We start from the raw sequence: 24,755 nt of genomic DNA on the forward strand, positions 1-24,755 counted from the left end.
GGATTCTTTATCTCCTACCCAAACTTCCTCCTTTGGCAGTGTATTGGTGGGGTTCAATCAGGAATTGGAATAACTATAAGTAATATGGAATTACACTTGCTTATAGTGACCAGACCCAACAAATCATGGGAGACCCTAGGGAACTAAATACATAGAAGAGGACAATTGGAGGATTGGAGAAAAGTCATTAACCAGGGATCACAAAAGGAAGCTGGTGAAGAAGTCTGTGGAGGGCTGTTGTCTCTGCCTCTGGGCGTGAGCCTGATACCACTGGGGTCAGTAGAGCAGGCAGCATTTAAGAAAAGCTGGACATGAAACGAGAGAACAAGGGCCATCTAGAACACATAAGGACTAACTGGAACCAGCAAGGACAAACCTGAATCTGGCTCTCATTGCTTCTAACCTTGACGATTCAGGTGACTTGCAGAAGGAGCTGACTCCCTTTGCCATGGAGCTACACAGGCACCTGGGCCAGGACTCAGAAAAGCTGAAGGAGAATATCCAGTGGGAGCTGGGGCAGCTGGGGGCCCAGCTACTGCCTACTCCCCAACTCCCACCAATGTGAGCCAGTAGATCAGCGATGTGTGTGAGCTGCAGTGGTACCTGGTGCCTGACACTGACATTAAGAATGATGGAGGCAGCAAACCACGTTGTCATGTATGCACCTATGCAACAATCCTGCATGTTCTGCACATGTACCCCAGAACCTAAAGTGCAATTTAAAAAAAAGAACGTAATGGCTGCTGCTTCAATTGTGACTTCCAGATCTCATAAAAATTTCTCTTTTGGCCAGCCCTACCCCAGAATTATACAATACTCATGATGTTATGAGTCTAGTTCAGGAGACAGGTCCAGAGGAAAGGGAATTCTAGGAAACATAGTCCCAGCTTAGCCAAGTTGACACAGTGCAAAGCTACCCAAACAGCCTTCTCCATCGCAGGAAATGACAACTTCACCTTTCTGGTTGCTTGGACTAAAAACCTCGGAATCATGCTCAACTCTTCCATTTCTCTCTTCCTCCCTATATCCAATAAGAATATTTGTTGAATGAAAATAAAAAATGATCTAGAAGAAAAAACACATTAATTTGAAGAGTTTTTGTCTGGGGGAAGAGGAGGGAGTACTTGAAAGGGTAAGAGAAACATCGACTTCAACCATTTTTATCTAAGGCTTGCCCTGCTCGTTGGCATTGGTCTCAGTTGGCTCTATCATTTGTAGGTGTAGTTCTTAGAGGTTTCTCCCAGTTATCACAGGGAGTTCCTCAGTGATGGATTATGCATGTTCCTTGACTCTCATGCCCTGAAATTGCTACTTGTTGACTGTTTCACTGCTCCCTGACCCCTCAGAGCATTACCAAAGAAAAGAAAAGAGGAAATAGAAGCCATTGAACTTTGAATTAGTCAATTGTGAACAAAGGTTTGGTGGTTTAATCAGCAAGATTTCTAGATGAAGCCTTTGAAATATCTTTGGATTTAAAACGTCCTGCTGGATGTTGGGGACTGGTCACCTAAGAGACAGGGTGGTGGGGTAGGGGGAAGGACGAAGGTTTACTTTTTTTTTTTTTTTTTTGCAAGCATCTCACTCGTTTTTATTTTTTATAGACTTTCTTAAAGAGCAGTTCTAGGTTCACAGCAAGATTGAGCAAAAGGTAGAGAGTTCTCACTTTCCTGCCCCCAACCCTTAACCTCCCCAACTATCAACATCCTACACCAGAGTGATACGTTTGTTACAATTGACGAACTGACATTCACACATCATTATAAAAGCCCAGAATTTACATCAGGGTTCAGTCTTGGTGTTGTACATTCTATGAGTTTGTACAAATGTATAATGATATGTACTGACCATTATAGAATCATACAGAATAGTTTCACTACCCTAAAAATCCTCTGTGCCCTATTTATCCCTTCCTCTCCCTAACCCCTAACAAACACTGATCTTTTTACTGTTTCCATAATTTTCCCTTTTTCAGAACATCGTATAGTTGGAATCATACAGTGTGTGGCTTTTTTCAGACTGGCTTCGTTCACTTAGTAATATGCATTTAAGATTCCTCCATGTCTTTTAATGGCTTGATAGCTCATTTATTTTCAGTGCTGAATAATGTTCTATTGTATAGATATGCCACATTTATCCATTCACCTACTGAAATACATCTTGGTTGCTTCCAAGTTTTGGCAATTATGAATAAAGCTGCTATGAACATTCTTGTGCAGGTTTTGGTGTGAACATGAGTTTTAAACTCAGGTAGATACCAAGGTGTGTGATTGCTGGATTGTATGGTAAATTTAGTTTTGTGAGAAACTGCCAAACTCTCCTCCAAAGTGACTGTACACACTTACCCACAATAAATGAGGGTTTCTCTCGCTCCACATACTTGCCAGCATTTGGTGTTTTCAGTGTTTTTAATTTTGGCCATCCTAATAGGTGTGTAGTGGTATCTTTTTGTTTTTGTTTAATTTTTTTGTTTGAGACAGGGTCTTGCTGTGTTGCCCAGGCTGAAGTGCAGAGGTACAGCTCACTGTAGCCTCAACCTCCCAGGCTGAGGCCATCCTCCCACCTCAGTCTCCCAAGTAGCTGAGACCACAGGCCTATGCCACCATGCCCAGCTGCTTTTTTTTTTTTTTTTTTTTTTTTTGTAAAAAGGGGTTTTACCATGTTGCCCAGGCTGGTCTCGGACTCCTGAGCTCAAGCTGTTTGCCCACCTCGGCCTCCCAAAGTGCCAGTATTACAGGCGTGAGCCACTGGTGCTGGGCCTCCTTGTTTTAATTTACAATTCCCAGATGACATACATTACTGAGAACCAGCTTGGCTGGGAGACCCCTACCCAGGTGGCACTGAAGGAAATGAGAGGTAGACACCCAGATAGAACAACAAAGTGGGTCTGTTGGGGGCCCAGCAGCCTATCGAGCTGAGAGCCTCAGGGGCTGACAGTATTCCAGGCTGAAGGCCCCGAGCAGATTCTGATCCATGTAGTTATTCTGTTAACAGGTGATTAGTATTAGCAAACAGGTGGTCTGTATTTACTCATAACTCAAAAATATACCAAGTAGGAAGCTGTTAGCCGCTTACCGTTATTTACAAACTAAAAGGTATTCTCTACAAGGGAGCCACAGGGGCAGGGTAGACTTAATATTTCTCGGCAATATATGTTGAGCATATTTTCATATGGTTACTTGCTATCTGTATATCTTCTCTGGTGAGGTATCCATTCAAGTCTTTTGCAGGTTGTTCATTTCCTTTTGTTGAATTTTAAGAGTTCTTTGTATATTTTGGAGGATAACAGTTCTTTGTCAGCAAAAGTTTGCTTTTCACTCTGTTTTTTGAGCCTTTTGAATGGTAGAAATTATGCTAAACATAATTTAATTTAAAAGAAACTATTTAATTAGATAGTCCCTTTTCAACTATGAAGATAACCAAGTGGGCCAAACATGCTTTTTCATTCTGGGAGGTGACTTCCTGATGGCTAAATAAGATAATATCAAAGTCATTTTCTTGCTAGAGCCTCAAAGAAAAAGAACACCCTACAAAAATTAAACAAATTCATCTTATTTACCAATTGCTATGATGGCTGAGGAATGCTGGTGTGGCACAGGGTGATTTCATTAAGGCAGTGTATTTCCCAGTTACCACGAATACTGTTATTAGGTTTTGGTTGTCCTGTTCCCTCTGAGGTTCTTTTGTTTGGTGAGATATTGGAAATGTTTAGGTCATTAAAAATAGAACGTAAGAACTATGTATAAGAGAGTTGGTTTCCCTGTTTTGATGGAAAAATACATTCATCTAGTAACCCTAAGGCAAGAGAAGATATCTGACTCCATAAATCTTTCAGTCTTACCCTATCCCAGAAGGAAGAGACCAAAGGAAACCAGTTCTATAAAATGTGTTTATCTTTATCTTGAACTAAGGCACTTGTATTCTGTTGTGGGAATCTCCACAGAGGATTCAAGGGACAGCTTGTGGCTGGAGTTGACTTTCCTGTTTAAAGAAAAAAGGAATCATTAAAATTAAGGATAATTTTGTTTAGAGTTTCATCTGTGAAGCAAAAAAGAAAAAAAAAAAAAGACATCCTTGAATTTGTGAGGACCTGAATGTTCAGTACCAGCTAATACCAGTGGCTCCTAATGGCTCCTAAAGGACCTGAAAACGTTGAATCTAACGATTCAAGGATAGCCTTTTCCTTCCTAAACCCTGAAGTCCAGATGTCATTTCCCAGGTGTTTCTTTTCATAGTTTTTCAGCTGTTGTGATCTCCCAAGAGCCAGTTGATAACTAAGGAATGTGGAGGTTAAATGATAGTCCAGCCCATTCAAAAGGGTAATTCAAGATTAGCAAAGGTCCGCATTGCTGCTGGGTTTGGTTGGCCCAATGTACTAATCACCAGGTGAGTTTTCTTTGGAAACCCACAGACCTAATATTAAGGCTGATGAAGACTGTCCTGGAATTCGTTTTAGAAAGAACTACTTTCTCTGAGTGCTCTCTTCAGTGAGCTGCCCCAATCCCTGCACATATGTCTTCCCAACTCACGAATGTTCACAAGCCCTCGTTATTCTGGATAGTGATGTCACTGCTGGCAGCAAGGGATGTTCTGAATTTCTTTCATTAATCTGAGTTTTTCTCCTGAATCACAGCAGATGAGTTACTGTAGAGAAAGACCTTAGAATCATAATAGTAGGCCTCCACCTATGTAGGAGCTATGGGTCACATAAGACAGGTGATATGTCTCTTAGTCTGTTTTGTGGTGTTATAAAGGAGTACCAGAGGCTGGGTAATTTATAAAAGAAGGGGTTTATTTGGTTCACTCTTCTGCAGGCTGTACAAGAAGCACAGGGCCAGCATCTGCTTCTGATGAGAGCTTCAAGAAGCTTTCACTCATGATGAAAGGTGAAGGGGAGCACCATCACATGGCGAGAGAGGAGGAAAGAGAGTAGGAAGGGATGCCATGCTCTTTTAAACAACCAGCTCTGGTCAAACGAATAGAGTGAGAAGTCACTTATTACCACAGGGGACCACACTAAGCCATTAGTGAGGGATCCAACCTCATGACCCAAACACCTCCCACCAACCAGTATCAACATTGAATTATAAACCAATGGAAATAGGAATTCATGAATCCACACTGATGAAACATATATAGATAGGTGGATAAATGACTAAATGAGAGAAAAGGGTGTGCTGTTTCTTACGGTAGAATGCCAAGAGCCGACTGGTCAATGTGGAGGATTGTGAATGTGGAAAATTATCATTTTTCAATCATCATGTGAAAGACTGGATCAAGCAAGAATCATCAACAGATATTAAATACTGGGGAAATTTTGATGAAGGACAGAATATTTTCATGATAAATTTAAGTGTGTCCCCACAGATTACTCATTAGTTGCAAGGGAAGAAACAACACAGTAATTATACAATGGAAAAATTGGACACCTTGGCCAGGGGACCAAAACAAACATCACTAGTGAAGAAGAAATGGACATCTTATAGCTCCAGATGTGATACCCTTAGAAAGACACAATATCATCTATGCTGTATTCTGACCAAGAATGTCTAACCTGAATCTAATCACGAGGAAACATTGCACAGACTTAAAACAAGGTAAAGGGGGAGGAGCAGTATTCTTCTGAAATGTCAATGTCACAAAAAGACAAAGAAAGGCTGTGGAGACATTCTAGATTAAAGGAGGTTTAAAAACAACTCCCCCAAAACATGACAACTAATATAGTACCTGAGCCTAGATACACTGTAATAGAGGGGAAGTAAAAATACCATAAGAACATCATTAGGTCAACTGACAAAATTGAAATATGGACAAATTAGACAAAAATATTGTTCTTGCTAGGATGAAATAACAGGGACCAGATTTACCATCCTACTTTAAACAACCAGATAAAATATGTGAAATAATGTTTCTCAGATATTGGACAATAGGCAGTACAGGACAGAGATCACTAAGAGCAAGGAAACAAATAAGGCCAGCCCTGCAGTTGCCTCCGCTGACTGCCTGGAGCGAGTTTCCAGGCTACAGTGCAGGAGGGGAAACCCACACAGAGCCCCGATCTCTGAGTTGAAGGGCTGAAGTTAAGAATTCGGAGGGGCTCCTTGTTAGTATAATGGTGAGTATATATATTGTATGTATATATATACATATACATATTTGGAGAGGCCAAGATGTCTAGAATTTGCGGGAAAGAAGACCAGAGAAGATAATGCTTCCCAGAGATTGAACTCTGGAGACCTGCAGAGGGTTTCCCTACAATCTTCAATTTAGTACTGATCTGTGTTTAAAGAAACCAGGGAAACAATCTTCAAAAAGAAGCAGGTGGAAATGTTCTTAGAGATCACACAGGGCTGAGAATGGTTCATCTTCCCAATAGCCAGAGTGAAGAATCCTCATAATATATGGGCATTGTGTGTACTTTGAAGAGTATAACCTCTATAGTGGGTCAATCTAGCCATAGACTAAAGGCTGCTGTAGTCTGAGTCAGCCTGATCAAGCTGAAAGGCAAGCCTTGAGGAATCAAACTGTTTCTAGGTAACTAAACTGCATGCCAGACAAAAACTCAAAATTATTCACAAAGAATTAGTAAATATTATAAAAAGGACTTGCAAAAACTCCTGCACTTAACAATGGACCCAACATCTGGCATCCAATTAGTCAGTGACTGTATTATGGTTTTTAAGAAACTATCTTTATTCTTAGGAAATGCATACTGAACCATTTGGCATCAAGGGCCATAAGTGTGGAAAACTTGCAAAGGGGCAAGGGTGGAGAATAGGTGAATCTGGGTAAAGGGCATACAAGTTTCTTTGGACTATTTTTATTCTTACAACTTTTTATAAGTTTGAAATTATTTCCAAGTAATTCCAAAAAGAAGGCTAAAAAAAAAAAAAAACCAACTATGTTTCTTGTACCTCAGACTAGCATAATTCCTTCTAGACTGAGCTATGATGGTGCTCAATCTAGCCACAGGAACGTGTATAACTTTTAATTATCACCTGCTGCAGATAATACAAAATAGCATTTAGGACGGCTCCTGCAAAGGCACCAAATTGGAAAAAAGAGAAGAGAAATTTAACAAGTAAGTAATTTGCCCATGATGGGCATTTAGTAATCCTTTAATTAAGTGTTGCCTTTTCTTTCTCATCAGCCAATCCCTATATTTTGCTGAAGCAAAGTATTTTTCAGTAGTTTGCTTTCTTCCAACCTCTTCTGAGGTCCTATCAATTGCATTCTGACCTTGTGCGACCAAGAGACTTTCTGACCTGAGTGTTGGGGAAACCTGACTTACTGTGCAAAGGAACAAATCCTCCTAGTGTGAGGCAATCAGAAATAGGGAGACCTGTTCCTGGTGTCACTGGAGCAGAGCAGTTCCAACCAATAGTTGCTTTTTTTTTTTTTTTTTGAGACAGAGTCTAGCTCTTGTCTCCCAGGCTGGAGTGTAGTGACGTGATCTTGGTTCATTGCAACCTCCACCTTCCGGGTTCAAGTGAGTCCCCTGACTCAGCCTCCTGAGCAGCTGGGATTACAGGCACCCGCCACCACACCCAGCGAATTTTTGTATTTTTAGCAGAGACAGGGTTTTACCATGTTAGCCAGGCTGGTCTCAAACTCCTGACCTCAGATGATCCACCTGCCTTGGCCTCCCAAAGTGCTGGGATTACAGGCATGAACTATTGTGCGTGGCCCCAACCAATAGTTCTTGAAAGTACTTGATGCTACAGCAATTCCACATGTTCAGTCTAAGTTGGGGCACATGAACCTTCGGTCTGATGGGAAATGGATTTACCAAGAACAGCATGTCATAGCCCTAACCAGAGTTCTCATTCATTCCCTTCCTGGATAACCCTTGAGGTCCTGTGATGTGGGTCTACTGTTCTACTGAAATCTTCACTATTATTGCCCTGTTATCAATTGGAATTGTTTTTCTACATCACGTGATTTTCAGCTGCAAGAAGAAAACACCTAAATTTGTGCAGCATCAAGGTGACAAATATATTTTCCCTGGTCAATTTGGGTTTTGTGGTACCTGTAATATCGTAACATTTGACCCTGAAAGAGTAGATATTATAAATTTTCAAGCCAGTGGAATAGTCTCTATTCTTTCTTTCTTTTTTTTTTTAAGAAAAAATGTCTATTATTTATCACACTGAACAACTCTGACCACCAGAGATGAATGAGGGGCGGGAGAGAAGAACATCTTGCTTCTCAATAAACTTTCCTTTCTTGTTTTAACATTTTTGAGGATTCTTTCCCAACCTATTACATCTGTATTATAATGGTTACAAATTTTCCAACTCTGCCACTCCTTCCAGTTTATTATTTTTATTATCTTCACTGAAGGTGGAAAAAAAAAGATTCCTACTTGTAGTAACAAAACAATGTTGGAAACTGTCATTAAATCAGGACAAGTGAAAAACAGATCTGTTCCCAGACTCACAGGATTATAAATTTAGGAAGTACACACACACACAAAAATAAAAATTAATTATATTCAATAAGATACATTAAATATGTACAGCTTTTTGTATGTCAATTACACCTACGTAAGTAGTTTTTAAAAAAACGTATGATCCAACCCACACCATCAACTAATAAAGAAAAAACAAATGAGTAATGCAAAAGAAAAATCACACATTTCGGTTTAGTCCTACTTTGAGTTAAGAACACTAACAATAATGTGCATGCAGTGAATACGGTTCCCTAAATACAACAGATGAATTATTTTCTGTGCATATTGATTTATGGAGAATTGGTTAATAAACACATTTTAAGTTCAATATTATGTATTTCTGAGTGGGGAAGCAATCTTAAACATTTTAAACACCAGAAATACACAAAATGTGAAGTGAAATAATACAAAGTGCCTTGTGTTTTGATTCTGTAGTCACACCATAAAAATCTCAGATTAAGAGAACTCTGAAAAACATTGTTTTGAATATTAAGAATCATGTTTCAGGGGAGTGAGAGAATTAACAGCCTTTCTTTGCCTTAAAATACTTTTTATGAAATGTTTTATGAAATTGCAATTGGAATGAAGCAGCTCCTGAAGTCGTCAGTGTCCAGAGGAGGAAAAATTGAGCACAGGAGCAAACTACTGTTATACTCAACTCCTTCCAATGCTCAGCTGAAGAAGTTCTCACTTAAGAGCTGCTGAAAGCAGGCACAGTGGCTCATGCGCGTAATCCCAGCATTTTGGGCGGCTGAGGTGGGTGGATCACTCGAGGCCAGGAGTTTGAAACCAGCCTGGCCAACAAGGTGAAACCCCATCTCTACAAAAAATAAAAAAAATAGCTGGGTATGGCGGCAGGTGCTGCAACCCCAGCTACCCGAGAGGCTGAGGCAGGAGAATCACTTGAGCCCAGGAAGCAGAGTTTGCACCGAACTAAGATCGCACCACTGCACACCAGCCTGGACAACAGAGCGAAATACTGTCTCAAAAAACAAAACAAAACAACAACAAAAAACAAAACAGAACAAAACAAAACAGCTGCTAAAGTCTTTTCTATTTTAGAAAGGTAGTATGAATAAGTTTTTCCACATATTAACTACAATTTATGGCAATTTGTGAAATTTTTTCCGTTTTTAAATGCAAGAGTCTATCGTATCTCTACTCACAAAGCAACAGGCACTGCTCGGGGTCTTAGGCTAAGGTCTGCCACCCCAGCAGTCCGCACGGACCTTAAGCAGGTGTGGAGAGGACCAAGTTCACCTGTCAGCAGCACCAAGGAATCCGACTCTCCAGCCTTTCTGCCATTAATTACCATAGATATGGCCTTTTTCCTGATATTCTATTCCCATTGGAGGCTTTTTATTAAGACCTTGTTCCTGTGAACACATTTGGGGCACAACATATTGTCTTCAAGGTGTGGGGGTGGAAAACGAGGCAGGAAGCAGGAAGAGCGCACTCACTCTCCCTTCTTGCTTTTCTGGAACTCAGGCTTGACCAGCATGAAACTGCAGGTGCACCCAACCATCTGTGTCTGCAGGGAGACTTTTCCCATGGACCACACACCACTTGACACCACTGGCTTCTTGTGGAGATTCCATTGCCTCTGGCGTCCTTGCCCTGGCTGAAATTCTTGCCCAGGAGGCCAGCACAGCCTCTGGGGCAGAAGTTGTCACCACAACTGTATTAACTCCCTCAAGGAGAGCAGTGGGCCCTTCCAGAGCAGGCAGCCCCTCTACAGGGGGAAGGGCCACTTGAGGAGGCTGTGTCCCAGAACTCTGCAGGCATGCTTTCCCTTTTTCCACCTTTAGTTTATTTTGCAATGACTTCCGGATTTTGGCCTCTTTTGCTGTGCTAGGGAGATCCTTTTGGTTTGGGTAAGCAAAGGCACACAGGCGCTTATATGCATCCAGTTTCTGGCCTCTGGTGCTCAGCTTTAATTGCTGACACCAGGCCCACATGATGTCCCGGTGAATCAGATTAACAGGTGGCAGTTTAGAGGGTAAGGGAGGGATTGGTATCTTCTTCTGAGGTCTGGGGTTATCAGAGTCTGCCTTCTTCTTAGGGCAGAGCACTTTGTCACCTTTGACAGATACTTTTCCTTTGGTTCCCCCCTTCGCTAATGTTCTCGGCAAAGCAATCATGTTTGGTTGATTAGAAGCCTGCTGATCCTCTTCCCTCGCCTTCTCTGTGGAGGTCCACTCCTTGCCTTTTACCTTCTCCATATTCAGACAGGAAGCGGAGCCTGGCCTATTTGGGAATACATTTGACTAAAAGGAATAGTTTCTTAGTGGTGTGTGTGTGTGTGTGTGTGTGTGTGTGAGAGAGAGAGAGAGAGAGAGAGAGAGAGAGCAAGCTTCTGTCTTGAATATCTCTGGAACGTATTCCTGTAAGGTATCCAGAGAAGTGTTTATTGAACATTATTCTGTCTCCTGGTCTGTTGATATGCATTAATATGAAACTTCTATTTCCACATTGGGTCGTTCCTAATCAGAGACATTAAACAAGTCTGTAGTATTAAGAAATTTTATCTTGGGAGACCACAACATTTAGTCTTATCTGTAACTAATGAAATGTATGATTCAATTTCTTAAGGTTCCTAAAACCATATACAAAAATTACTAACTAAAAAGACCTGCCTAGTGAGCAAATCAAGTGCTGAATGGCATTTATAAGATTCTGTGCAGCATCAAGCTCAGTGGTTCTCAACTCTGGTTCAACACTAGAATCATTTGAGGACCTTTCAAAAATCCCATAACCAGGAAGCCAAACCCTGGAGCAATTAAATCCGAATCTCTGGAGGTGGCTTGGGCATTAGTCATTTTTAAACTTCCCCAGTTGGTTCCAACGTGCAGCTGCCAAGGTCAAGAACCACCACTGATCTAGAGTGCTATCTGATTTTCACTATCAATGTGAGGCAAATATTCAAAAGAAGAAAAGCTGGAAATGATCTTAAGTTAATTGACAATACAGGTATCAACTATATTTATTTGGCCAAACTATAACCCCAAATTCCATTCTGTGCCTGTAAGCAATTTCATTTTCATAGATTACCTTTTAGGGGGTAAAAGAACCACTATTTTGCTGGGCACGATGGCTCACGCCTATAATTCCAGCACTTTGGGAGGCGAAGGCCTCTCAGATCACCTGAGGTCAGGAGTTCGAGACCAGCCTGGCCAACATGTCAAAACTCTGACTCTACTAAAAATACAAAAATTAGCTGGGCATGGTGGTGCACACCTGTAATCCCAGCTACTCAGGAGGCTGAGGCAGGAGAATCACTTGAATCTGGTTGCAGTGAGCCAAAATTGCACCACTACACTCCAACCTGGGACAGAGTGGGACTCTATCTCAAATTAAAAAAAAAAAAAAGAACCACTATTTTACAACTATCTATAGATTTAAGAAACGGTAAATGAAAAACGGATAGATGAATTAGTGGAGATAATACACAGAAAGCATATTACAGAAGACAAGTTGTTAGGACACTGTATTGACAGTTAAAATCAAGGAAAAACTTTTCTTCATTTCAGCCAAGAGTTGACCAATAGAGAAGGCTTTAAAATAGTGTTCTTTATTGGGGATGAAAGAAGAACATCAGAATCACCTGGAAAGCTGGTTCGAACCACAGGAACTCCTCACCATTCTAGATTAATTCATTTCTTCCTTTCTGGGACCACTGTCAATATTCAGCCTTGAAGAAAAGTGTTAATGACAGTGTGACATAAAAATAACTATATGTTTGATTATTGTCTCAGTTCCTGACAAAGAGCTCCTAAAACCCTTGTAATTTCCTAAATGATAGTGATGCTAGGAGCATCTTTTTTTCTAATAGTTGGTCCTTGACTATCATTCCCGACACAGAGCTCCTAAATCCCTTGGAATTTCCTGGGTGACAGGGCCTCTTTTGTTTTAATGAGGCAACTTTTGAAGCTTCAGGATGGGGGCTAGTTGCCAGAAAGATCAAGTCTTGATTAGAAGCATAGAACGTTCAGGTCTACTCTCCAGAACATCCAGGGAGGGGCGAGGGGCTGGAGAGTGAATTAATAATTGATCACGCCTATATGATGAAATCTCCATAAAAGCCCCTACATAATGAGGGCATCAATCACCGTCTCTCCCTTCTTCTTCTTACAGAGTCATTCAACCAATAGGTACAGTCCCCTGCAGTCCCAAGATGGCTTTCTTTTTTCTTCCTTCGTTTCCAGCAGGACAAAGAGAGTTGGTTGATTTTCCAGAAAAAGTCCAGATACTGACTCTGATTGGCCTGGATCATATCACATACCCACCTCTGAATCCATCATTGTCTAGGAGGATGGAATGCACTGATTGGCTTAGCTTTGCTTCAGTGCTCCACCCCTGAGAAATTGGAAGGAAGATGTGGGGGTGAGGAATAGAAATTGACACTGGCAATGCAACAAATTAAGTTCACGAGATGGTCTCAAAGGTTAAGTGTGAATATAATTCAGTAATAAAAAAATAATGAAACAAATTTCACCCACTGCCATAACAAGTCTTGTTAGTTTATAGCAGGGTTCTCAACTTTGGCATACTGGCATTTTGGGCCAGATTTGGTTTTTGCTGTAGGGGGCCACATGTCTTCCAGGAGACAAAATTGTTCTCTCTAGAACTTCCATTTTATAGTTCAACCTCCTAGATAAAAATATCTACCATAGATGTCTGGAGATATTTTCAGTTGTCACAACAGTGGGGGAGTGTCACCCCACTGTGACTAGCATCTAGTGGGTAGTAGCCAGGGATGTGGTTAAACCTCCCATGATGCCTAGAACAGCCCCTAACAACAAAGAATTTATCTGGCCGAAAATGCCAGTTGTGCTGACGTTGAGAAATGCTTTGCTAGCCAAAAGTCTTCAGATAGTTTTCAATCTCCACAGCTTAAAAATGGGCCTTTCAACATTTGCCAACATTAGAAGAAGAATGCACAATGATATTGAACAAAAGTAGACAGGAAAAAAATAGACTCTTTTAACCTGACAGTTAAGGCTCAATTTATTATAATTTTCGCTTTCTAAAGTATTTCTTTTAGAACCTAGCTGGATCTGTACCAAATCACAGCAGGATTTTAAGAATAACATCTGGCATATAAAAATCATCATAAAGTCCTACTTTTATAATACACTAGTTTAATGTAATCGTTAAATTCTACTGGCATGAATGCCACCCAAAATTCTCACTAACCATAGTGATTTACGACTAAAGTTAAACTTTGCTTAATTTATTTTTGCTTTATTTGAGGAGGGCCATTCCTTATTTATTGAATATTTTGAAATTCCTCCTCTATGATGTAATGAAGTTCTTCATTCTTACACGATGTTAGATGGTAGAAGAAATGTCAGAGGCTTTTAGATCTAGATTGGCTTTTATTTATTATCTAATTTATTTTATGGGGCTTCCCCTTTTTGACAGTATCTTGAGCCTTTGAACAACAGGATAGCATTCTGTTAAATATTCTGGATTTTAGAAAATAAAAATTTCCCCAGATACTCTTGTATGCCTAATGAGTAATAAAGGATGATGGAAGAACAATATTTGGATAGGAGCTAAGTTTATAGGGATTTCCTGTCATATAAAGTCCTGGGCCAATGTATTAGGTCCAAAAATTCCCCTGACATTTTTCTTACTTCTCAAAGAGTAGATACATAGCCTGCTGTCTTGTGTTGCTACCAGAACCCCACTCCCCATCTTTTCTCTTGTCTGTCTTCTTCTCTTGAGCTGGCTATATAGGGAGAATCTACTTTCTCCCACTTTTCTACTGGTAGAGTTTCCAAGATATGGTTGACTTTACAGTTTCTCTTCATTTTAAGAGATTTACATTACCAAATGTAGAGTGGTGATTGTCTAGGGCCGAGGCTGGGGATGGGATGAGGGGAATGAGGAGTGACTGCTAATGGATATGGGATTTCTCCTGTGGGTGATGAAAATGTTCTAGAATTGACTGTGGTTGCACAACTTTGTAACTATACTAAAACCATTGTACACTGTAAGTGGGTGAATTGAACAGTATGTGAATTATATCTTAATAAAAGCTATTAGAAAAAAATGCTATACATGTCAAGGCATGAAGGCACAGTAGAATAGTGTATTTCAACGATTACAGAATGGGAATGGGTAAGTCTAGGGGTAGGGGTAAGATTACAGAGGACCTGAAGGCAGTAAGAAGCAACAAGAACATTTTAGAAATATCAATCCATGTATGGAAAATAGGTTGGACGGAGCAGGATGGAAAGAGGATGAGTAGTTAAGACTATTGCACTAGACTCAATATCAGCTGATGAAGGCTGAGACAAAATGATGGTGGTAGGGACAGAGACGGGGAAGAAAGAACATAAAAGATTTTTAAGATGTCAAAGCAAAAGGATTTTGTGATGACCAGGTGAGTAGGCAGGGAAGATGGAAGGGAGGGATTTTTCTTGTACATCTTTATGTCCTTAGCTACTTTAATATGCGTGACACAAAACAGTGTCCAGTAATGTTTGGGGAATAAATGAATGAAGTGGATGATTACATTTTCAGAGTTGTTGTTACCTAATAGAGACCTTTTGGACACAGCAAGGGATTTTTGTGGGGAGTGGGATGGAAGGATTGTAATATTTAAGAGAATGAATACTTTTGTATGAGGGGAGTGTCTATTTCAGAGAGAGAAATTAAAAATGATAGAAGCCAAGGTACATTTGATCTCTCTCAGTTTGCCTACGGCCAGCCTGCTATATGCCTGTGGAAATTTTTTTTAATGAAGAATTATAAAATGTCTGTAAACTCCGTCTAACTGTGGTGCCTTCAGGCTTTTGTATCCATTAGCCAAGTAGACAGAATTGATTCTCACAAGAAGGAATACAACATGCTCATATAAATATTTAATTGAGGCTCCATAACTAAAGATATGACCACCAGAAACCACTTAGATAATTTTGTTCTTCAATCCATTTCTCCCTGTTGGCTATGGCTAGCCTTAGCCCACTATGATACATCCTGAAATGATAAAGTCGTAGGATCTAGCTTGCATATACCACAACTTAAGAGTTGAAAGCTGTGACCTAATTTTCAATCAGAGAAGAATCACCTCTAAAGATGGTTTACATACCAGAAGATGAGGTGTTCCTATATGTAACAACAGGACACTTCCACAGATAAACCCACTCCATATGGTCATGGAAGATCAATTTTTATTTGTAGATTGGGATGGGAGCAGGCAGAGGTTGCGTTTTTGCCTTATTCTGATCCACCATCAGCTTATTAGATATGGTAGATGAGGTGTCTTCCTGTGGATCTCCTCTTCCTGCTTCAGCAGGAGAAGCCTGTGGATGAGTAAGGGAAAATTCTGCATTTGTCTGGTGTTTTAAGTATTTACAAGGGGGTTCCAGGTCCAAGCTTGGATTTACTTATGGCAAAAGGGAAAAATGCAGAGTGTCTGGGGGTCTCCCTTGGAACCAGTTAATGATTACAGTGATTGGAACCAACTAGATCAGTCAGGAACACTTACTGAAGAGGTGAAATATGAACAGGTAAGCTTTCTGAAGAAGGGTTTCTCCTTTCTTTTTCTATCAAATGGTCTTTAGCTAAAATAAAGTATGATCAGCAAACTTGGAAAGTGAACCAGTTTGGATATGAAAAGTAGTAAAAAATAATGTTGAGTCTTTTCTAGGGCTAAGGTTTTGGTTCAAGAATTTATGACCATCTGCAGTGGCTCATACCTGTAATCCCAGCACTTTGAGAGACTGAGGCAGGAGGATCACTTGAGCTCAGGAGTTCAAGACCAGCCTGGCCCACATGGTGAAATCCCATCTCCACTAAAAATACAAAAATTAGCCGGGTGTGGTGGCGCACGCCTGTAGTCTCAACTACTTAGGAGGCTAAGGCAGGAGAATCGCTTGAACCCGGGAGGCAGAGGTTGCAGTGAGCCAAAGTCATGCCACTGCACTACAGCCTGAGACACAGAGCAAGACTCTATCTCAAAAAAAAAAAAAAAAAAAAAAGGAAAAGAAAAAGAAAAATTTGTGACCATCTAGAAAGATCTGTATATTTCTTAGGGGAATCATCCTGTGCACTTTGGGAAACTAAGCCTTATCTGGAGTAACTCTATCTTAGTTTGGGTTTGGGCTACTAACATCTTTGGAGCATCCTGGGATGTCTCTTGATGCGGCTGAAGCCCTGTGGGCTATAGTCTCTAGATGGTTTCCTATTGAATGTGCTCTTTGGACACTTAACAGCTATAGCTACAGTTACAGCTCTACTCCCATCATTCCTGAGCTAACTAACACAGGAATCAAATGGGCAAGTTAGACTTACAAAAACAAGAACTCGTACCCAGTATCAAGCTGCTAATAATCTCAAGGACACATGTAATTATGAGGCACAGACAAAGCAGAGAGGTCAGCAACTGCCAATGCAGTTCTCCTGGTCCTTTTTTGGGTGTCATTAAGATGCACACTAGTCCAGATTTAACATATAAAGTAGTGAAACAATGTATATAGTCATCACTTACAGAAAAGAGGGCTACTTTGGGGATGGTATGTATTCATTTGTCTTTGCATGAGCTTCAGGTGATTTGTAATCCTTTGCTCTTTCCTTGGGCAGCTTGGGTTCCAGTCTTGAGCCCATTTCCCTCAGAGAGCAGCATCTCAGGGCAGACTCTGTCTAGGGGTGGTCAAAACCAACTCCAAACTCAAACCACTTAGGGATGCCTGGCACTAACCTATAAGATGAATCTCATCAGCTCTCAGGCACAGTCCCTTTGGGGAGCTCCTTATCATCTCCTTGCAGGCAAAAATTCCATAGGGGGTCTTTATGGTGCACTTCAACCCTGGCCCCTGCCAGAGAAACTGATAGGAGCCAGAATGCCTGCCAGTTGGGATAATTTTGGCTGCAAGTAACAGAAAGCCCTGATTCAAACTGGCTCAATCAAGAAAATTTCTTACGTAGCTTACATGTGTAAAAGAAAAACTTCAGCTGAATTAAATTTAAAGGAGTTTAATTGAGCAATGAACAATTTGTGAATTGGGCAGCTTCCCGTGCCAGAATAGGCTCTGAGATACCAGCACAGCCACGCAGTGGAAGATTTATCGACAGATAAAAACAGTGATGCACAGAAAACGGAAGTGAGGTACAGAAACAGCTGGATTAGTTACAGCTCAGTGTTTGCCTTATTTGAACATGGTTTGAATAGTCAGCCACTGTTGATTGGCCAAAACTTTGTGATTGGCACAAGTGTAGGCTATGGTTTGTTTATACCTCTACTTGTTATAGTTCACAGTGTACATAAAAACCTTGAGGCCGAACTTAATGTATGTAAGGAGGCAGCTTTAAGCTAAACTTGATTTAACAATTTCTCCCTTTTGGTCATCATTTCAATTTTGAGAGATTGACCAAAACTCTAGTCATTGATATCACCATCACCATCGTAAATGTACTTATTTGGTCTTGAAATCCACTGGGAAACAGTAAAACAGTGGGTTTTGCAAGGTAGGAAGAGGACTGAGTAGAGGGTAGTTTCTTACGCTGGAACATCCTGTTTACAGGGAAAAAAACAAAACCTGGTCTGTTCTAGGATCCATGTGTTTCCTGAAAGTCTCAATTTGATTATGTCACATTTAGCATGAGTCACTCCATTTTGGTTTGGTCTGTTGGGACCTTTTAAGTCCTCTTAAATCTCTTATTACCTGACTTTAGCCAGGTCAAACAGTCCATATTTCTTGCTTTTGAACTTTACAATGGTAACCTCCCAGGTGAAACCGATAATTCTTAACTAAGGTTATGACTTAACCACAAGTGTACAAGGTATTTTCAAAGAGGTGGTTAGCAGTTTTACAAGATCTAGAATCTCCAAAGGTAGCTCAGAGAAAGGAAGATTCAAGAAAGGAAGCCGGAATTGGCATCTGCAGGGGCAGAGAATCAACAAACGGTAAAGGTCACACAGATATCAACCAGAAAGTACTCATTCCCTAAGCCAGGATTGAACCTGGGCTGCCATTGTAAAATGGCAAAACCTTAGCTGCTAAGCTATAGCTTTGGGGGGGTTTCCATTGCTCTTCCCAGAAGGAGCCTAGAGCAGTCAATTTTGAGCTTGCAAAGGCTTTTAACTGCTCAAGATAATTTTTAGAGCTAACTATTATGAATTCCAAAATTCCGGTTTCCTGGATGGCAGAGACCAAGACAAAGTACCGCCATATGGTTACAAGGTCAGGCTCCCAAGGACATAAAACAAGATGAGAGGGAAACGTCATCCAGTTTTTTTTGTTGTTGTTTCAGGGACCTGCAGCAAACTTTATAACTGACCAGTTTGCTGGGCTGGCTAGAACAATGAGCTTATGGGGGTCTTAGGCCTGCATTCTATCCTATGGTAGTATCCCTTTTTATGACAGAATGATGCAGAAAGACAAATGCATAGCACAAAGTACATCAGATTTGCTACAGCTTAAGACTAGCTTCATAAATCTATTTTCCTATTAATCAAAACTTTACAGGGGCGCTAAACAGTGATTTTTACCATTCATTCAACCAGTTTGCACAGAAAGCGAGAGGCCCAAAGTCGGACTGGTAAGAAATAGCCTTTTTGATGGCATGCCAGGTTTCTGGATTCCCTATCCCTGAGCGGTGCCAGTGACCTTGCTAGCGACTCCATAGACATGGGGCCCAAGCCACAACACAAAGGAAAGTCTTTTTTGTTTGTTTGTTTCATGGAAGCATAGGTAAAAGCCTCTCAATTTTATAGGTTGCTGCCCAATACCGGCTACATGGGGGACCCAAATTAACATTTTCCATTCTGGCCAGAGCAAAATATGAGTGACAAAACATAGACATTAGCCACTCTGCTAAGCACCCAACATCAAACGGGCCAGGCTTAAACTTGCCCTTAGTTGGACTCTGTCATCTTTAATCCATTCCAACTGGATTAAAAGAGTTTTAACATGTGGTCTCTGGGCAAGATGGTTGTCCTGAGTAACAGAAAATATAGGAAAGGGAAAGGAGAAAAAGAGAGAGAGAAAAGCATTGCTTTTGGCAAGTTGGGAAAGGGAAGGAGCTCAGGGAGGCCAGAGAAATGCCCATCCATTGCAGCAACACTGAATCAAAAGTTCAGGTGGCTGCTTATTGGTCGTGAAGGGATCTTTTCCAGCAGTCCCATCAGCCCTCGAATTTCCCTTTTAGAAGAAAAAAAGGTTCCCCATGTCCCATTATACTAGTACATGCCTAATCCTGTCACCTATAGCCATCAGCAAAAAGTGCAAGGTAGATTAATCCAAAGAGAATAGTGGTTAACATCCTATGGTGCCAAATCCATTTTTAACCAAGAGGGACTTTACTGAGGGGAGGGTCTCTAACCCAATCCCATCTTTTACCCAGGTAAAATGTACCCCACTACTTACTCAAAATCAACCCATTAGTGTGCAGTCTATTTCCTTTGGATCGGGATTGTAACTAAGCCATAAGATTAGCAGATTTAATTTTTTAAAATCAATTAGTCGCTTAAGCTTTTTATTTGGCTTTCATAAAATCTTTAAATAAAAATATTGAAATTTTAGAAGCTTCTGCATATCCATAGGCATCTCTAGATAAGACTAATTTGGGAACTCATTTGCAAATGCACTTCTTCAGTGCAGTGTTGTTCATTTGGAATGTTCACTGTAAGTTATCTTTAGTAAGATTTCACCATTTCTGTAAGACTTTGCTGCTTCCAGGGCCTAACACTTATGCATGTGTAAGCCGGAAGGAACTCAGTTCTTCAGAAATTAAGGATCCCATTTTTTACCTCAAATATTGGCTTTGCTCTCAGATTCCCTTGATCAACTTAGCCAATGATTTTTTTCCCCTACCTTAGCATGCAAGAAAAATGAAACAAAGGGATAGAACACAAAAATCCCAGGCTGGGCGTGGTAGCTTATGCCTATAATCCCAGCACTTTGGGAGGCTGAGGCAGGTGGATCACGAGGTCAGGAGTTCAAGACCAGCCTGGCCAAGATGGTGAAACCCCGTCTCTAAAACTACAAAAATTAGCTGGATTACAGGCAGGCCCCTGTAATCCCAGCTACTCGGGAGACTGAGGCAGGAGAATCACTTGAACCTGAGCAGCAGAGGTTGCAGTGAGCCGAGATCACGCCACTGCACTCCAGCCTAGGTGACAGAGTCTCAAAACAAACAAACAAAAAACCACAAAAATCCTTGTGAATTTCCAAAGGCCAAGTTTTATGCGCCCTGCAATATTGCCATTTACTACCGGGTTCTTTCTGACCCAGTCAGATGTAATAGGCCTCTAATTGGATCCAAGCCAGTTAATTACCAGATCCAATCTGATCATGGACCCAGTTCAGTTTCTGTCACGATTTCCAAACCAGTTTGGATGAGAAATTTGCTCAAAGAAACAAAGAGAACTCCAAACACAAATCTGTGGCGCTTTGGAACCTGAGAGAGAACTTACCATGATCCCCAGCTGCTCCAAGAGAGAAATGGACACAATGGGTCCAGCAGGTGCCTTGCTTGGTCACTCAGCGCTCCTGGGGTTGTTAGAAGCTCTACTTCGAATCCCACTTTTGAGGCCATCTGAAAAAAGAAAAACTTCAGCTGAATTAAATTTAAAGGAATTTAATTGAGCAATGAACAATTTGCAAATTTGGCAATCTCCTGAACCACAATAGGCTCTGACTCCAGTACAGCCACACAGTGGAAGATTTATGGACAGCAAAGGGAAAGTGATGCACAGAAAATGGAAGCGAGGTACAGAAACAGCTGGATTGGTTACAGGTTGGCGTTGGCCTCATTTGAACACGGTTTGAACAATTGGCTACATTTGATTGGCCAAAACTCGGTGATTGGCACACGTCTGTGCCACAGTCTGTTTACACCCCCACTTGTTATAGCTCACGATGTAAAGAGAAACCTTTAGGCTAAACTTAAAATGTGTAAGACGACAGTTTTAGGGTAAACTTGATTTAACACATGACATTTTCCAGAGAGCCATGCCCCATAAATATACACATTCCAAGTTTGTTTACCATAAACAATGCCAGATGAACCAAGTACATTCTCCTGAAAGCATTCCATAGATAAGGACTGTCCCACTAGTTTCATATTATTAGTATGTTTGCCAAGAAGTCTGTTATTAGCATGGGTACAAGAAGATTTGAGTAACTCACTTTTTTTTTTCTTTCCCAGGAAATCCTTCAGTTGGAGAGACTGGATTGCAGCTTGCTGCTAACCCTTTCCTTCCTGGTTTCCAAAGAGCAGGAGTGGGAGGCAGTGCCTTCTGTGTTTGTGTGTGGCTGCTCAGATTGTGGAAGCTGTGGGGCACTGGGGAAAATGAGGGTTTTAGAGTTGGACATACAGACAGATGGCTTAACCAACTGAAGCTCAAATCTCAGCCATCCTCTTCTGTGTTACATTAGGGAGTTATTACAGCTGTCATAGCATCTGAAGAAGAGAATACTATCTACCTCATTGGTTTATTTTTATAAGCATAGGAGTCTTTTTTGCATGAAAATGCTTTTTAGCTTTAATAAGCTATAGCCATGTACTATATTATTGTTGTTATCAGTAGGTGTCTATAGCCCTTTCTATTTGGATGTCCATTTGTGGCCTGTTCAAGGTTGGTGGCTCTGGATTCTTGGCTACAAGGCCTTATAGTGGTTGAAGCTCTGTGTTGGCAGCAAGACATCCTGGATGACAGAAATTCTTTGTTTTGGGAACAGCCTAGACCCGGGTCTACTTTTAGAGCACCATGTTTTTCATTACATTTATTTTCACAGTCTACAATTTTGCATATTTGTATAAAAGTAATAACAGCTGGCCGGGCACTATAGCTCATGCCTGTAATCCCAGCACATTGGGAGGCCAAGACAGGAGGATCACTTGAGCCCAGGAGTTTGAGACCAGCCTGGGCAACATGGTGGAACCCCATCTCTATAAAAAATACAAAAATTAGCCGGGTGTGGTGGTACGTGTTTAGTCCCAGCTACTTGAGAAGCTGAGGTGGGAGGATTGCTTGAGCCAAGGAGGTGGAGGTTGCAGTGAGCTGAGATCACACCACTGCACTCCAGCCTGGGTAACAGAGAGAGACCCTGTCTCAAAATAAAATAAAATAAAATAAACAGCTAACAATATTATGCACTTATTACATGCGAAGTACTTTTCCATGCCCTTTAAGTATAGTATCCAGTTTAATCCTCCCAACAACCTAATGAGGTCATTATTTTTTCTTTTTAATGATACTTTTTAATTATTACAGAAATATACATATTCAAAATGTTATGTTCTGCTTTGATCAATTAGCTATAGATTATAAAAATTTTTCCATGTTATTGTCACCATGATTATCTTTTAAAAAGTTGTTTTTCAGACATTTAGACTGTTTCTAATTTTTCACAGAGATAAATAAAACCATAAAGAACATATTTTTTCATAAAAATTATACTTACCTAAATCTGTCTTTTAACTTTGTTCCTGTAGGTTTTTTTCCTATTTGTGGAAATTGTACATACATGTAGAAAAGTTCATGTAAGTGTTCAGCTCATTGAATTGCCACAATAAAATATTACCTGCATCTAAAGCCCCCCTCATGTTTTCTTCCAGTAATTATGCCATCACACTCCAGTCTTGTGTTTGGCTTCTTTTGTTCAACATTCATCCATATTGTTGTGTCTACTTATAGTTTGGCTCATCTCAAAAACGGTAAGAACTATTATTAACCATACTTTATAGGTTAAGAAACTGAGTCACAGAAAGGTCAAATAGCTTACTCAGAATCATATACTAGAAAGTGGTAGAGCCAGAATTTGAACCCAAGTAATCTGACTCTGCTCTGTTAACCATTATGCTAGACTGCAGTTCATAACTATTTATTTAATGTGCATCTTCCCTACTATGCTGCAAGTTCCATTTAATACCCAGCACCTAGCACCTAGACATACCAGGTGATCAATAAATATTTCTGACTGAATGAATGAAGAATGAATGAATAAATAAATACCACATAGGCCTGCTTTTGTGATTCAGTGCTTCTGCCTAGGGTGCTAGAAATGCCTCTGAAGGTTCGGGATCTTCCTTTTCTTTACCTTGATTATGGGCACCTCCTCAGGATCACTCTTACTACCTGCGGTCGCAGCCTGCTGATATTCCTTCTGCAGTAGCACACAGCAGCCTGTGTGACTCTATTGGGAGAGGACTCTGGAAGCTTCCATGTTGAAGGAAGATTTGCTTCCGTGTCTAGACCTTGGAGAGCTCCTGGGCCTCATCTTGTCCTTCCACAAGAGGGAGACACAGGATAACACTATTTGATTGCTGCCCCAGGAGTTGGAATGGCCCCTATATAAGTTCATGCTTCTGCAAATCCTGGAGCAGTTGAAAATGATTCCTGTACTCTTAACCCTCAGCTTCCTGTACAGAATTTTGATGTCCATGGACAGTTGGTCTCTTGACATTTGTGGTAGTCTTTTTGTTTGTTTTTTTCTGTCTTTCTTTACCAATGAATCTTGTACTTATGATATTACTGAAGGAGGGATATACTCAGGAACCACTTTCAGGTGTATTCCATACAATACAATGTGAGATTGACTGTAGGATTTGTGCATCCTAGGCCTGTGCTGGGTTGATTGCACTCTTCTCCCCCACTGTACTTAGTGAGACTTTGAGAAATGGCCCACCTTCTCCTCTGAAAATTGCCTTCAAAGGAATTAGTAAACCAACTGTCTTAAAGCACATCAGTGATCACTACAGAATTTCCAGAACCAAGAGAATTGGTCCATTTCTCTAATATTTAGATTTCTTCTAACATGCTGAAGCCTGGCACTATGATAGGAAAAAATAAACTTAGCAACAGTTTTTTGTATTATTGGAGGACACTTTTTCTTAGAACGTTTTAGCCATTATTGTGATGATTTTGCATACTGGGCACAGGTAAACAATTTACATGGAGAAAATTAACCCAAGAGGTAACTATTACTCATTTAGTAGTCTTATTCTCAGCATTTTCTCCTTATTGAATGAATATTGTATTTGATATAGGAAACACATGTTTGGAAGAATGCACATGCCAGCATTATAAGAAAGCAGATTATTTGCACTTTTTGTGGTCTGAGACAAGGGTTGGTAAACTTTTTCACTAAAGGACCAGCTGGTAAATAGGCTGATGACCATACAGTCTCTGTTGCAACTCTTCACATATGCCCCTCTAGAGTGAAAGCAGCCATAAATGCTATGTAAATGACTGGGCATGGCTGTGTTCCAGTGAAACTTTATTTACAAAAGCAATCATATGCTTTATTTAACCTACAGACCATAATTTGCCAACCCCTTGTCTAGGAGG

The 24,755-nt window shown here is 40.6% G+C and overlaps 1 pseudogene; it reads right to left on the minus strand.

Moving 5' to 3' along the window:
* Positions 1-9,788: 9,788 nt before the first annotated feature.
* Positions 9,789-10,686, minus strand: LOC101035537 (developmental pluripotency-associated protein 4 pseudogene; annotated as a pseudogene).
* Positions 10,687-24,755: the final 14,069 nt, after the last annotated feature.

The sequence above is a fragment of the Saimiri boliviensis genome, chromosome X (assembly GCF_048565385.1).
Source record: "Saimiri boliviensis isolate mSaiBol1 chromosome X, mSaiBol1.pri, whole genome shotgun sequence".
Classification (NCBI taxonomy): Eukaryota; Metazoa; Chordata; class Mammalia; order Primates; family Cebidae; genus Saimiri; species Saimiri boliviensis.